This window comes from Elephas maximus, chromosome 4 (genome assembly GCF_024166365.1).
Source record: "Elephas maximus indicus isolate mEleMax1 chromosome 4, mEleMax1 primary haplotype, whole genome shotgun sequence".
In the NCBI taxonomy this organism is placed as follows: Eukaryota; Metazoa; Chordata; class Mammalia; order Proboscidea; family Elephantidae; genus Elephas; species Elephas maximus.
In genome coordinates this window covers 180,160,206-180,175,467 of record NC_064822.1, presented here as the reverse complement: position 1 = coordinate 180,175,467, position 15,262 = coordinate 180,160,206, and positions in this window count along the sequence as shown.

Below are 15,262 nucleotides of genomic sequence, written 5' to 3'. Positions count from 1 at the left end.
GGAATAATAATAATACCACCTGCCTCATAATGTTGCCGTGTGGATTAAATGAATTAGAAGTGTTAGGACAGTGCATGACACATAGTGATGGCAAAACAAGCTCCCACTCACATGGCACTTCCTGTAATGCAGCTGCTCGGTAAATGCAGCCATGCCACCAGGACATAGTCAGAATGTGGCAGGGCTGGGCTTCAAACATAGGGGTCTCATTCTCACCCACTACTCTATCCTGTCTGCCTTGTCTACACACGTAGACCTCATGGGCGTTTCAATGGAAGGCAGAACAGAGGATAGGGGTGGCAATGAGAGGGAGAATGACTTCTCCCTGGCAGCGGCACGGAAGGCTGGGGATGTGAAGGGGGTGTCAGGAAAGACTTCACAGTTCTGAGTCATGAAAGCCACTGAAACTTGGGCCATGTCCACCTCCTTCCTGGTGCTCCCTCAGCCTGGCTTCAGCCACAGAGAGTGGCACTGGCTCTCAGGATGCTGCAGGACCACTCTGATGCCTTTCGTTCATTCATTCATTGCACTCCTATCGCCTACCATTTACTGTGCTCAATGCTGGGGATAGCAGCAATCAACACAGGCATGGTCCCTGCCTCCTATAACTTGTGTTCCAGAGAGGAAGAGAGAAAATTAGCAAGTTAAGGATCAAATAATCCTATTATTACAACTTTTCGTGAGTTCTGTGGAGTGAGTGCATTGGGCAATGATTTCAAAAATAATAGGGGTTGACCTCTCTTTTGGTTATCTAAAATTTAGTGGCTTAAAACAATAATAACCACCTTATTAGCTCTATAATTCCATGGGCTCAGCTGGGCAATTCTTCTGCTCACAGTTGTCTGCAGTCATCTGGAGATGTGACTGGGCTGGAATAACAAGATGGCTCATGCACGAGGCTGTAGGTGATGCTGACTGTTGGCTGAGCTGGGGTTCACCGAAGGACCTCATTTCTCTTCCCTGTAGCCTCTCCATGTGGCTTAGGCATCTCACAATATGGCGGCTGAGTTCCAAATGGCAGAAAGTGGAAGCTGCCAGTCATCTGAATGCCAAGCCTTAGAAGTCTCCACAAGTCACCTCCACCAAATTCATTGGCCAAAGCGAGACCCAAGGCTTAGCCTAGTCTCAAGAGGAGAAGAAATGGAGTCCTTGAGTACTCCTGATGAGAGTAGCGGCACGCCCATGAGAGGTGAGGACACACTGGGAGTCGTCTTTGAAGACCAGCTACCACACTGCCTTGAGATAGAGCAGTCAGGGGACGCTTCTCTGAGATGATGATTTTAAGCCAAAATTTAAAGAGTGAGGAGGGTAAACCAGACAAAAGCAGGGTATGAGAGAGGGGGAAAGGTTCCAGGCAGACGGAATAGCATGTGCAAAGCCTCTTTTCCTGCAGGAAAGAACTTGGCTAGTGAGTAAATCTAAAAGATGACCTGAGTCGTCATGCAGGGTGAGCAAGTGAGCAAATGACATGAGATGTGGTGAAAGAGAGCCACTAATCAGACGTGACAGAAAAAATTACCCCTGAGCCACATGAACTAGAGACTTACATCATCCTGAGACCAGAAGAACTAGATGATGGCCGGCCACAACTGATCACTTCCCTGACAGAGAACACAACAGAGAACTCCTGAGGGAGCAGGAGAACAGTGGGATGCAGACCCCAAATTCTCATAAAAAGACCAGACTTAATGGTCTGACTGAGACTAGAAGAATCCCGGTGGTCGTGGTCCCCAAACCTTCTGTTGGCCCAGGACAGGAGCCATTCCCGAAGACTACTCATCAGACATGGAAGGGACTGGACAATTGGCTGGAGAGAGATGCTGATGAAGAGTGAGCTACTTGTATCAGGTGGACACTTGAGACTGTATTGGCATCTCCTGTCTGGAGGGGAGATGGGAGGGTAGAGAGGATTAGAAACTGGCAAAAGGGTCACAAAAGGAGAGACTGGAAGAAGGCAGCGGGCTGACTCATTAGGGTGAGAGTAAATGGGAGTATGTAGTAAGGTGTATATAAGCTTACATGTGACAGACTGACTTGATTTGTAAACTTTCACTTAAAGCACAATAAAAATTATTTAAAAAAAAAAAAATCACCCCGAGCTTTCCATGCAAAATTCACTCAGCCAGGTAACAGGAACCCAACGTCAAGAAGGGGAGAATGTTGACATGTCGTGGCATTGGCAAACAATGTCACAAAACAATATGTGTATTAATTGTTTAATGAGAAACTACTTTGCCTTATAAACCTTCATCTAGAGTACAATTTTTAAAAAAAAAACTTTTTTTTTAATTGAACATTAAAAAAAAAATTCACCCACGCAGGCCCAGGGCTAGACACTGGTGGGGGTGAGGACACAGATACGAAAAAGGCACAATTCCTTTCCTGAATCTGGCAGTTTTTTTTTAATTATTTACTTGTAATTTGCAACCTGCCCTTTTCTATTCAATTCAAAACCAACCAAACCAAGCCCGCTGCCGTGGAGTCAATTCTGACTGACAGCGACCCTATAGGACAGAGTAGAACTCCCCATAGAGTTTCCAAGGAGCACCTGGTAGATTCAAACCTTTGGTCAGCAGCCATAGCACTTAACCACTATGGCACCAGCATTTCCTCTATTCAGTTCAACCTCTATTTATTCCACTCCTTCTATGAGTGGAACAGCTTACGGTAAAAGACACATAAATAAAAAAAGCTGTTAAATGTAGAAAATCAGAACCATGGAAAGGGGAAGTAAGCAATATGACACATCCAAGCTTCCTGGCAAGTGAGACAAAAAGGGAAACATCATAAACCTATTGTCAAAGTAAACACTTCAGTCAATGGAGAAAAGAAAAAAAAATTTTAATTTCATGATCTTTGGGGAAGAGAGAAAACATACATAAAACAGCAATAGACGACACAAGGCTGAACAAAGGGAAGACTAAAAGAATGCTGCGGTCAGAACGCAAGATGAAAATCTTAGAATCCTTGCATCTCAGAGCACTCACCCTTGAGAGGCATTATGAAAGGGAGGGCAGGAGATCACTGGCAGTAGAGTTAGAAAGGCCTGTATTTGAAGCCAGCTCCGTCCTTTGCTAGCTATATGATGTGAGCAAGATACAGCCTCTCTGAGCCTTCCTTAACTGTTAAATGGGTTCAATAATCCCTACATAGGATTAATAGCTGAGATGCTTGGAGGAGACATTGAATGTGAAAGCACCTAGCACAGCGCCTGAATGTCCTAATGCTCAACAAAGTAAAAATTACTACAGCTAAAATCTACAGGCCTCTCCCTTTGTGCCAGGCTTTATTTTAAGCACTTCACATGTCGATGCTAACAGAAACATTATGACATAGATCCTATTATTATCTCATTTTAGAAATGAGGACATTGAGGCTGAGAGAGAGTAAGATACATGCCCAAGGTCATACAGCACTAATATAGTGGAGCTGGGACATGAAGCCAGGCAGTCTACATGGCTCCAGAGCACCCTGTACTAGCCTGGCTCTCTAATGGTGATCTCCTCACTCCCTTCTCTTTTTATTCACCCCTCAATACATGCCTACTCAGACACTGCTAGAGTGTTTCAGCTGGGTGATTAGGAAGCTCCCTGCTCCACAGAACCAAATTCCCTGTCCCATTGGCTCTCTTCACGCTCACCTCTTGTCTACCCTTGGCCTCTCCCCCTGTATTAGGTCTGTTCTGTGGAGCTCGTGAAAATCAGACTAAACTTTCTTCCACAAAGACAGTCCCATAGATCCAGTGCTTCTGCTGAAGGACTGACAAAGGGTTCAAGGAGATGAGACTCAAAGCTGACCATAAAGGATGGGGCAGATCCTTTCCACGGACTCCTTGAGAGCAGGGAAGGACTCACTTAACATTTGCTTGACACATGACAGGGCTCAATGATCTATCTTGTAAATTGAATAAAGGTGAATGGAATGAAATGGAATAAGTGGAATGGAATGGAACTGAGTTGAGTTGAATTGAACTGAATTAAATTGCAAGGTTGAATGGAGGGATAGATGGATGTTGGTTGGTTGGATGGATGGATGGATGGATGGATGGATGGATGGATGGATGGATGGATGGATGGATGGATGGATGGATGGATGGATGGATGGATGGATGGATGGATGGATGGATGGATGGATGGATGGATGGATGGATGGATGGATGGATGGATGGATGGATGGATGGATGGATGGATGGATGGATGGATGGATGGATGGATGGATTGGTGGGTGGGTGGATGGATGGACGGACAAACAGATGGAGAGAGAAAAATGGGATGGATAGATGATTAGATGGTAAGGTGGGTGGCTGTTTAATTGGATAAATGGAAAAATGATTGGGTGTTTGGATGTCAAGATGGATGGATGGATAGATGGTGGATGGGTAAATAGGATTGCATCAGGTGACCATACCCGGTAGGGAAGTCTCGTAACGAAAGGCACAGAGGTAGGAATGACCAAGGTGTGTTTGGGAAACACTGAATAAATCCGTGTGATTAGGGCAGAGGGCTCACGCCTGGGAGAAGTAGGAAAAGAGTAAACAACTACGCTTTCCCTCCTACAGAGAAGAGTGGAGACACAGGAGAGGGTGCTGTACAAGTTGTGCGCTCGGCGGCTGCTGGAAAGAGAGGAGTTAACAGCAGAATGGCTCCCTGGCCAGCTGCGACCAGGGTGACACTGACAGATTACGGCGTGTCCTCCGCACTAATAACACTGCGGCGTCTTCCTGCCACTCCCCAGCCAGCTTCAACTTCAGTGGATCAATACCAAAAGGCACACATTGAAATTCCTCAGCCAACTCCCTCCAAGGCCTGGACCTCTAAAGCACGGAGCCGCAGAGTAGAAGGAGCCTCAGCGCTCAGCTCAGCCCCTGGACTGAGTGCTCCTTGGGGCCAGGGATGCTGACCCATTCACTTTAGCATCTCCTGTCCCGTCATAGGGCCGGTCAAGGACAGCCTGCTCCAAACGTTTGTCGAGTGAATGAATCAACCTCCCAGCCAACACGGGAGTCCTCAAAAAACATCTCTATGGCACACAGTCTCTCAGCCTTTGCTTGAATACCTCCAGCGACAGGAGGCTCTCAACCTCCCCCAAGCAGCCAGAGCCTTCCCTTGTTGGGCAGCTTTGATGATTAAAATTGTCTTCCCTATTTTTAACTAAGCTCCCCCCCCCCACTTTATTTGCCCATGGCCTTCTATTTGCCAATTTCTTCCTTTTCCCTGACTCACTCTCTTCCCCTACCCCAAACCACCCAATAACTCAGTCCTTACCTTCCGGAGTCTGAGGTTAGATGATTGAGGAGGGGAAGAAGAGATTTAGCATCCATTGAGCCCTTGCTCTAGGCCAGGCATGTCAGGGATCTACACGTGTTGTCTCATGTCAGTCTCATGAATGTCCTGCAGGTAGGCGTTATTACCCCCATCTCACAGATGAGGGCACTGAGGCTCAGAGAGGTTAAGTAACATGCCCAGAGTCACGCAGCCACACAGTGGCAGAGCTGCACTTAAAACCAGGTCTGTGAGCTTTCACTGTGCCATCTCAGCCCAGAAGAACATGGCATAAATGTTTCCCAAGTCCCAAGTCTGGAAAGGACCTTAACTGGCCCTTGATCCACCACCTCCAAAGGAGGCAAAGCGACATGGCCAAAGACACCAGAGCTAAGGGGCTGCCCAGATCAGGGCATCTTCTCCCACAGCTTGCTGCTTCCCTCCATTTCCCCCACCAGACTGTGGCCTCCAAACAGCATTTCTTATGGAAGGGAACCAGGGCCCCTTGGAGGAATGGCTGGTTCCAGGTCTGGGGCAGGGAAAGTACAAGATGAGACGGAAACATCTTGTTCTTCCAGGAAGCAAGGAAGTTATCAGAGACTACCTGGGCTGGTTCATGAGGCTCAGTAGCCAACCAGAAAGGGCTCCCAAAGGCCGGAGATGAGGCCATTCAAGCATCAAAAAGAATGGGAGGAAAATAAACAAACAAAAAAGAATGGGAGGACATTAAAGAACCAATACATTAATCTGAAAATGGGCTGTTAAAAAGGAGAGCTAAGAATCAAGCAAAATAATACATAGCATATGAGATGTATCATATATTATGTGTATATAAGGCCAAGCAGAGCTCTGCACGCTGCAGACACTTGTTCTGAAACGGCCCTGGCTACCTGCGGGGAAGGGTTCTAACCCCCACCCCAGGCCCTTCCAGCTCCCAACACCCTACCTGTCCTCCACAGTGAAGAAGAACAATGAACCTCTGTGAAGCTCTGGCTGGCACTGAGTCAAGCAGAGAAATGACTTGCCCAGGACCCTTGGGTGCTCACGTCCAACCTCCAGGACTCCAGAGCCCACGGCCTCCCCTGCTGCCTCTCAGCCCAGCTCCATTGGCTCAGCTCCATGTGAGGCCTGAGGGGTCAGAACGGCTCCAGGAGTCTGCGTGAGGCTTCATACAGATACTGTCCCAGCCTCGTTGCCCATCTCTCACCCTCTTAGTGCACCTCCAGCCCCACCAAACACCTGCTTGCTATGAGAACCCGCCTGTAGCCTCTCTTGTCCTCCTGGCCCCCACTCATTCTCTCACCAGGCCCCACTGGTCCACTCTTCCTCATCTCCATCCCATCACCCCCACTCCAGGCCTGCTCCATGACACACCTGCACACGCACCCCTGACGCTTCCCACCTTACTCCTCTCCCCACCCTCTAAGCTCCCCTGCCCCTTGCTCAAAACATAATTTAGTGGTAATGCTCTTCAAGCTCACAAAAACGTCAGGATTCAAGCCCCTGCAGGTGGTTCCCACACCCATGCTGTAGTTAACATGTGCTTGTTTTTTCTTACCATTGGTGCTTGTGCCTGGATGGACATCTCTGGAAGAAAACACAAGACACTGGTAAGGGTGGTCAACATCACGGGGCACCTTCCCAATCCTTTGAATTTTGTATTATGTGCCTGAAAAATCTATGTAAAATTAATGGATTGGCCTTAGTAACTACAACCATTAAAAAGCAAAAACCAACAAACAAGTTCTGGCTCCACCATTACTAGTTCTGTGACCTGGGACAACTTCTATAAGTAGTCCAAACCTCAGTTTACACATCTATAAAGTGGGACATTATAAGGTGCCTGTCTTATAAGGTAGGTGATGGATAAGTACTCAGGAAGCACTTAGCACTCTGCATGGCAAACAGTCAAAAAAAAACCCAAAAACCCGTTGCCATCGAGTCTATTCTGAGAAGAACTGCCCCACAAGTTTCCAATGAGCAGATGGTGGATTAGAACTGCTGGCTTTTGATAAGCAGCCATAGCTCTTAACCTCTGCACCACCGGGGCTCTGGCAAAGAGTCAGGGCCAAGTAAATGTGAGTTATGACCTTCTTCTCTTTGCCCATCTTCCCCACAAAACTCTGAGCTCCTTGCCAACAAGAACCACAATATTCAGCTACGGATCCCAGAGCTTAGGACAGCTCCTGATGTGCAATGCTCCCTAGAGTCTAGGGGATACAATTCACAGTCTTCAGGGTGGTATTCAAGGCCCCTCCCTGGCTGGCCCCTGCACATCTTAGCCATCCTCCAATGCACAATACCCTTGGACACCTCCGCCCCTGTGTGTACACCCCTGACACTTTCTTTTCTTCCAACCTCGTGTTCCCTTCCTGGCCTGGCAATCCACAAACTCATCTCATCCTTCAAGCTCCTGCACACGGTTCCCTCCTCTTGCAGCCTTCCCACCACCCCAGTAGACTCAGGCACCCCCATGGCGCTTGGCACAAACCTCTCAGCCGCACATAACAAATTGTGTTGGTAGCGATTTACCTACTGTCTTGTCCTCCTCCCACCATTCTAGGAGCCCTGGGGTAGAGGGGGTGGGGTTTTCATCCCTAGTAAACTCAGGAAGTGTTTGTTGAATGAATAAATGGGTTAATGAATGACTCACTTCTGACCATTCAGCCACCTGGCAGCCTCCAGGGGCCAAATTATGGTGAGTCACTCATGCCCTGCAAATGCCACATGGCAAGAGTGGTGACCTCCTCTCTTTGCAGTCTCTGCCACCAGCTCTAGCCCAGAGTCTGCACCTCTGAGGCTGAGGGCACCCAGAGAGTCTTCCAGGCCTGGCCTGGGAGCTGCAGCTGGCATGCTGCTCTGCACTGCAGCCTCGGGGAGCTGAGCTGCCTGCAGGGAGCCCCCTTTCTCCCCTCTCCCTGCTGCAGAGTTCTGCAAGGATTGACTGAAGCCCTCGACCAGGCACTGGGCTCAGAGTAGGGACAGCAAGATGAGTAAGACACAGTCCCTGCCCTCAAAGACAAAGAATGGCAGTGGAGACAGATGCCTGGGTCTGCCCCATTCAGTCCACCACTGATGACTTATTGAGCACCTACTAGTGCCACTCAGCTCTGTGCCTCAGTTTCCTCCTCAGAGGAAGTGGAAAGATCCACACCGTCCGATAGCAGAGTTGTTCAGCAGGGAGAACCAGATGCTCTCTGTAAATTGCTCAATAAACTGTGACGCCCTGCACCGATGTTATTTCTGTTGTTTGTATGTATATTAATATAACAGTAATGAGTAACTGAGCCCCTCTGCTCAGCAGCCACAGTGACTTGCACGTAGTAGGCATTTAACTGATATTTGATGCATCGAAATGCCGGTCAGGCGCGCGTCATGACTTTTCATGATTTGGGAAGCAGCGCCATCGTGTGGCCAGAACTCAGAATAAACAGACCTTCTGGTAAGCAGCTCCAGGGACTAGGCGGGGAAGTGGCTGTTGGGAACCTGGCAGAGGTCATTTTAGGGCAAATGCAAAGAAAAATCAGTCTGATACCATGAACAAGAATAAATTTCTTCACCTCTAGAGGGGGTACAAAGGTGCAAAGAGGGCTTGAAGCAATACTGGGATTATTCGTCTTCCCGAGAATCCAGGTGCCGAGGGAGCAGCCCAATCACATATTCGGGCAGTCTGGCCAGGCCCTGCAGAAGCCACAGTTCATTCTTCATCTAAGAACAATTGGACCTGGCTCTGCCACTCACAGGCTGCATGACCTTGATCAGATCATTGCCCTCTCTGGGCTCCAGTTTTCTCATCTGTATGATTAGGTTATAATCTCTGCATCCACCACTTCAACAAATTGTTGTGAAGGTCAAACAGGATAACAAAAGTACTAGTTTATAGCTGGTAACGTGCTTTACAAACGTGATCGATGGTTATCTTTAATATTCCCGATATTAGTAATACCTGGCATTTATTGAGCTTTTCCCACTGTGCTAAACCCTATAAAATGTGCATAATCTCATTTAATTCTAACAAAGCCCAATAGAATAGGAACTTTTAAGAAGCCTGTCTTACAGATAAGGACATTCAGGTTTACAGAGATTAAGTTTTCCCAAAGTCACAATCAACTAATAAAGAAAAAAGCCACAACTGGAACTCAGGACAGGGGAACCTCCAAACAGGGACAGTCACCCACAGTGCTATATGGTCTCAACAGTTCTAGCCACTGAACAGGGACATAAAGGGAGCAAGGAGTTCCCAGGTGGTGTAAACGGTTAAGTACTTGGCTGCTAGCTGAAGGATCGGTGGTTTGAATCCACCCAGTACCTTCACAGGAGAAAGATCTAGCAATCTGCTGCTATGAAGATTGTTGTTGCTGTTGTTAGGTACCGTCGAGGCTGTTCCAACTCATAGTGACCCCATGTACAACAGAATGAAACACTGCCTAGTCCTGCGCCATCCTCACAACTGTTGTTATGCTTGAGCCCATTGTTGCAGCCGCTGTGTCAATCCATCTCGTAGAGGGTCTTCCTCTTTTTTGCTGACCCTCTACTTTACCAAGCATGATGTCCTTCTCCAAGGACCGATCCCTCCTGATAACACATACAAAGTATGTGAGACGTAGTCTCACCACCCTTGCTTCTAAGGAGCAGAGCACTCTGGTTGCACTTCTTCCAAGGCAGATTTATACATTCTTTTGGCAGTCCACGGTATACCCAATAGTCTTCTCCAACGTCACAATTCAAAGCCATCAAAATTCTTCTTCGGTCTTCCTTATTCATTGTCCAGTTTTCGCCCGCATATGAGGTGATTGAAAACACCATGGCTTGGGTCAGGCGCACCTTAGCCTTCAAGGGGACATCTTTGCTTTTTAACACTTTAAAGGGATCTCTTGCAGCTGCTTTGCCCAAAGCAATGAGTCTTTTGATTTCTTGACTGCTGCTTCCTTAGGTGTTGATCGTGATCCAAGCAAAATGAAATCCTTGACATCTTCAATCTTTTTTCTGCTTATCATGATGTTGCTCATTGGTCCAGTTGTGAGGATTTTTTTCTTTATGCTGAGGTGTAATCCACACTGAAGGCTGTGGTCTCTGATCTTCATCAGTAAGCGCTTCAAGTCCTCTTCACTTTCAGCAAGCAAGGTTGTGTCATCTGTATAACACAGGTTGTTAGTGAGTCTTCCTCCAATCCTGATGTCCCAGTCTTCTTCATACAGTCCAGCTTCTTGGATTATTTGCTTAGCATACAGATTGAATAAGTATGGTGAAAGGATACAACCCTGACGCACACCTTTCCTTACTTTAAACCATGCAGTAGCCCTTTGTTCTGTTCGAATGACTGCCTCTTGGTACATGTACAGATTCCTCATGAGCACAATTAAGTGTTCTGGAATTCCCATTCTTCCCAATGTTATCCATAATTTGTTATGATCCACATAGTCGAAAAAACTCAGGTAAACATCTTTCTGGTATTCTCTGCTTCCAGCCAAGATCCATCTGAAAATAGCAAGACTATGCCTGGTTCCACGTCCTCTTCTATGTCTGGCCTGAATTTCTGGCAGTTCCCTGTCGATATACTGCTGCAGCCGCTTTTGGATGATCTTCGGCAAAAGTTTGCTTGCGTGTGATATTAATGATATTGCTCTATAATTTCCACATTCGGTTGCATCACCTTTCTTGGGAATAGGCATAAATAGAATCTCTTCCAGTCGGTTGGCCAGGCAGCTGTCTTCCAAATTTCTTGGCATAGACAAGTAAGCACTTCCAGTGCTGCATCCATTTGTTGAAACATCTCCGTTGGTATTCTGTCAATTGGTATAGAGATTACAGCCTAGAAAAAAGACCTATGGGGCAGTTCCACTCTGTCACATGGGATCGTTATGAGTCGGAATCAACGGCTTCCTCTCCATCTCTATCCTGGCACCCCCTTTGAGAGTCCTGGAAGAGGGGAGCCCTTGGGCCCTGTTCCCAGGGCCCTTCCTGTTCACAGCCAAGGGCAGAGAATCCAAAACATTGCCCCTCCTGGTTCAAGCCTGACTGAAGGCCACACGCATTCCCACAAGGGGCTATCCAGGCAGGTCGGCAGAACTGGCCTCCTTCAAAGCCTCTGTCCAACAGATGGTGCCAGAATCTGTTGCGGGGGGGTGGCTGTTTTTCAGCAAGCGTAACAGCCCTCACATGTCCAGAATCCTCTAGAGCACATCAAGTGCCCTCCTGTCCATTTTCTCATTACTTGGCCCTCCAAGTGCTCCATTAAGGTCAGAGTCACTAGCCCCACTCTACAGATAAGGAAACTGAGGCTCAAGGACATGAAGCCAACTATCCAAGGTCACACTGCAGGTAAATAGCAGAATCAGGACTCAAGTCCAAGACTCCAGAGGACAAATTCTGCTGACTCCCAAGGAACCCTGGGGACAGAGGAGATGGGGTAGCTGAGAATTGTTTCTGGCTGACAGTCCTGGTTCTAGCCCCAGTTCTTCCATTGGCTGGCTGTGTGACCTCAGACAAGTTACTGAGCCTCCCTGAGCCTCTGTCCCTTTCCTTAGGACTGGAAATCATGCCTGGCAGGTGGCTTTATGGCAGACTTCTAGGGTCCCTGACAGCTCTGACTTTATGTCTTCTTTTTGTGTCCTTGAGCCATAAAGATGACAGTGTTCTGCAGCATCCACAGGTTTTATAGAGAAGCAGCTGTGACTTCGCCTCTCCTAGGAAGTTTTCCTGACTGTCCAAGGCTGAGTTCTCATCCCAGGTGCTCCCCCAGCACTCACAGCATTGCATTACAGTTTATCTGCAAACTCCCACAGGGCCAGGCACACGAACATGAAGAAGGTTAGGTATAAGACAATAGGGAGTAGTGGGGACTGTGGCAAAGTAGAGAATCCCTGCCCAAGGAGTAGCTCCCACTTAGCCGTGTCCCCTAAAAAAAGATATATTGAAATCCTAACCTCTGGTACCTTGAATGTGACCTCGATTGAAAATAAGGTCATTGTAGATGTAATTAGTCAGGTTAAGATGAGATCATATTGTATTAGAAAACAAAACCAAACCCATTGCTGTTGAGTCGATTCCAACTCATGGCAACCCTATACGACAGAGTAAAACTGCCCCATAAGGTTTCCAAGGCTATAATCTTTACAGAAGCAGACTGCTACATCTTTCTCCTGTGGAGCAGCTGGTGGGTTAGAACCACTGACCTTTCCATTAGCAGCGGAGTGCTTAACCACTGCACCCTAAATCCAATGACTGGTATCCTTTTCAGAAAAGGAGACCCAGAGACACGGGAGAGAAGGCCATGCAAAGATGGAGACAGAATCTACAATCCAAGGACAGCCAAGAAATGCCAGCAGCCACCAGAAGCTAGAAGAGGCAAGGAAGAACATTCCCTAGAGCCTTCAGAGGGAGCATGGCATTGCCGACACCTTGATTTCAAACGTATGGCCTCCAGAGCTGTGAGAGAATAAATTTCTAATATTTTAAGTGATCCGGTTTGTGGTTCTTTGATAATGCAGCACTAGGAAACTAATATACTCCCTAAGTGGTGGTTGTCGTTAGGTGCCATCAAGTCGCCTCGGACTCATAGCTATCCCACATACAACAGAATGAAACACTGCCTGGTCCTGAGTCATCCTCACAATCGTCGTTATGCTTGAGCTCATTGTTGCAGCCGCTGTGTCAATCCACCTCATTGAGGGTCTTCCTCTTTTTTGCTGACCCTCTACTTTACCAAGTATGGCATCCTTCTCCAGGGACTGATCCCTCCTGACAACACGTCCAAAGTATGTGAGACATACTCTCGCCATCCTCACTTCTAAGAAGCATTCTGGCTGTACTTCCTCCAAGACAGATTTGTTTGTTCTTCTGGCAGTTCACGGTATATTCAATATTCTTTGCCGATACCGTAATTCAAAGGCATCAATTCTTCTTCGGTCTTCCTTACTCCGTGTCCAGCTTTCCCATGCATATGAAAAAAAAAATGCATATGAGGCGATTAAAAATACCATGGCTTGGGTAAGGCGCATCTTAGTCCTCAAAGTGACATCTTTGCCTCTTAACATTTTAAAAAGGTCTTTTGCAGCAGATTTTCCCAATGAAATGTGTCATTTGATTTTATTGGGATCCACAATCAACGTCCACGGAAGCAGCCTAAGCGGTAGATACTATGATTTCATCCATTTTACAGATAGGGAAGTCAAGGCTCAGGTAGTCATAGGCCATGCCTGAGGTCCACATACCACGTACCACAGCTAGTGGTAAATCTAGGACTCAAATCTAGGCAGTCTGATCCCACAGCTGTCTGCTTGCACTGCCATGATGCCCTGCGGCCCCATGGGACCCCCACAAATCATTCCTTTCAGTAGCAGCTGCAGTCACTTGGCCCTCACCAACAGGCTCTCCAGCCACTTGCCAGGCACGATTTCCAGTCCTAAGGGACAGTGAGAGCCAGGGCATGTGGCACAAACAGAGACAAGAACAATGCTGTGCTGCAGAAAGTGGGCCTGGGCTTCAGAGTGGAGCACCTCCCGGCCCACGCTGCACACCAAGGTCAGGCCAAAATCAGTGTTCATCTCTGGCCCAGGACCATCAAATTGCAGACGCGTGGGGCAGACAGGAGCCAAGGAGAGACCTAGTTATTGCCCATCCCATTGAAACAGTCAAGCGCTCTCTAAACTAACTAAATGGTTCCGAAGGAAATAGGAATCTATTTTGTCTCCTGTCACCAGGGCTACAAATCCTGATATATCTCAGACCTCAGTTGAGAAGTGGATGGCTCAGCACTTGGAGAGATGCCCGCCTGAGGCAGGAAGTGGGGTGGATGATTCAACAGGTACCTATCTATTCTGAGAAGCGGTCCTGTGACTTGTGAGTGTGCATCCAGCTGAAATAAAAAGGCATTTTGAATACTGACCATCGGAATGCACCGCCAGCCTCCTTTCTTCTGGGGGACTTGGAGCATTCGTTTAATCCTTTCAGGTTTTCTATTTTTAAAATTTTCTGGGGCAACAAAGCTCTTGGGAAGCGGGGGTGAGCTGGTGACTCAAAGGCTTCCCTTCCTACCACCTCACCCTCCAAGAGGATGATGAAATGCTGCAGTTCTCCCAGGGAGTCTGACTGCAACACCAAGATGTCCCTCAGTCTTTCTCATCTGTAAAATGGGGATAGTGATCTTTGCCTCATTGAAACAAAACTTTGGTACGGGTCCACAGTCCTGCATCTGAACCCCTTAGGGCTCCATGTGCTTTATAACCTAGAATTCTTTAGAATTCAGAAGGATCTACAATGTCCTTATTGTACGTTACATAATATGCCCAGCCAGCTCTGAGGCAGCAGCCCACAATCGCTTCAATTTTTCTGCAGCAAAGTGTATAAATATTCACACTAAGTGAGAGAAAATAAAGACTATAAACCACCTCACATCCAATTCACACCAGGTTTGCAGTCAAATGTCAAAAGCTTGCCCCTACCTCATGGAAAAACCTTTGGTTTTCAGAGCTTTTTGGATTTTGGAATTGTGTATGAGGCGTGTCAGCTTTGGTTTCAAGCACACATGAGTCTTCATTCCAGTTGCACCTTTACCAGCTGGTTGACCTTGGGCAAGACATTCCACATCTCTGCACCTCAGTTTCATCATCTGTAAAATGGGAGTGATACTCCCTGTGGTGGTTCTTAGGAGGCACCCAGGAGATGTGGGGTTGCTGCACTGGGAGGGGGCTGGCCACACTGACAGGAGCCTGGAGGTGACCTTGGTGGCTCCATCACACCATGGGGTATATTTGCACACAGGGCAAGGGCAGACTTCCTTTAACCAAGCTTGTAAGACTGATGCAGAAACAGAATAAAAAACTAAACCTGTTGCCATCAAGTCGATTCCGACTCACAGTGACCCCATGTGTTACAGAGTAGAACTGCTGCATAGGGTTTTCTTGGCTGTGATCTTTACAGAAGGAGATCTCCAGGCCTTTCTTCCACAGCACAACTGGGCGAGTTTGAACTGCCAACCTCTAGGTTAGCAGCCAATTTCA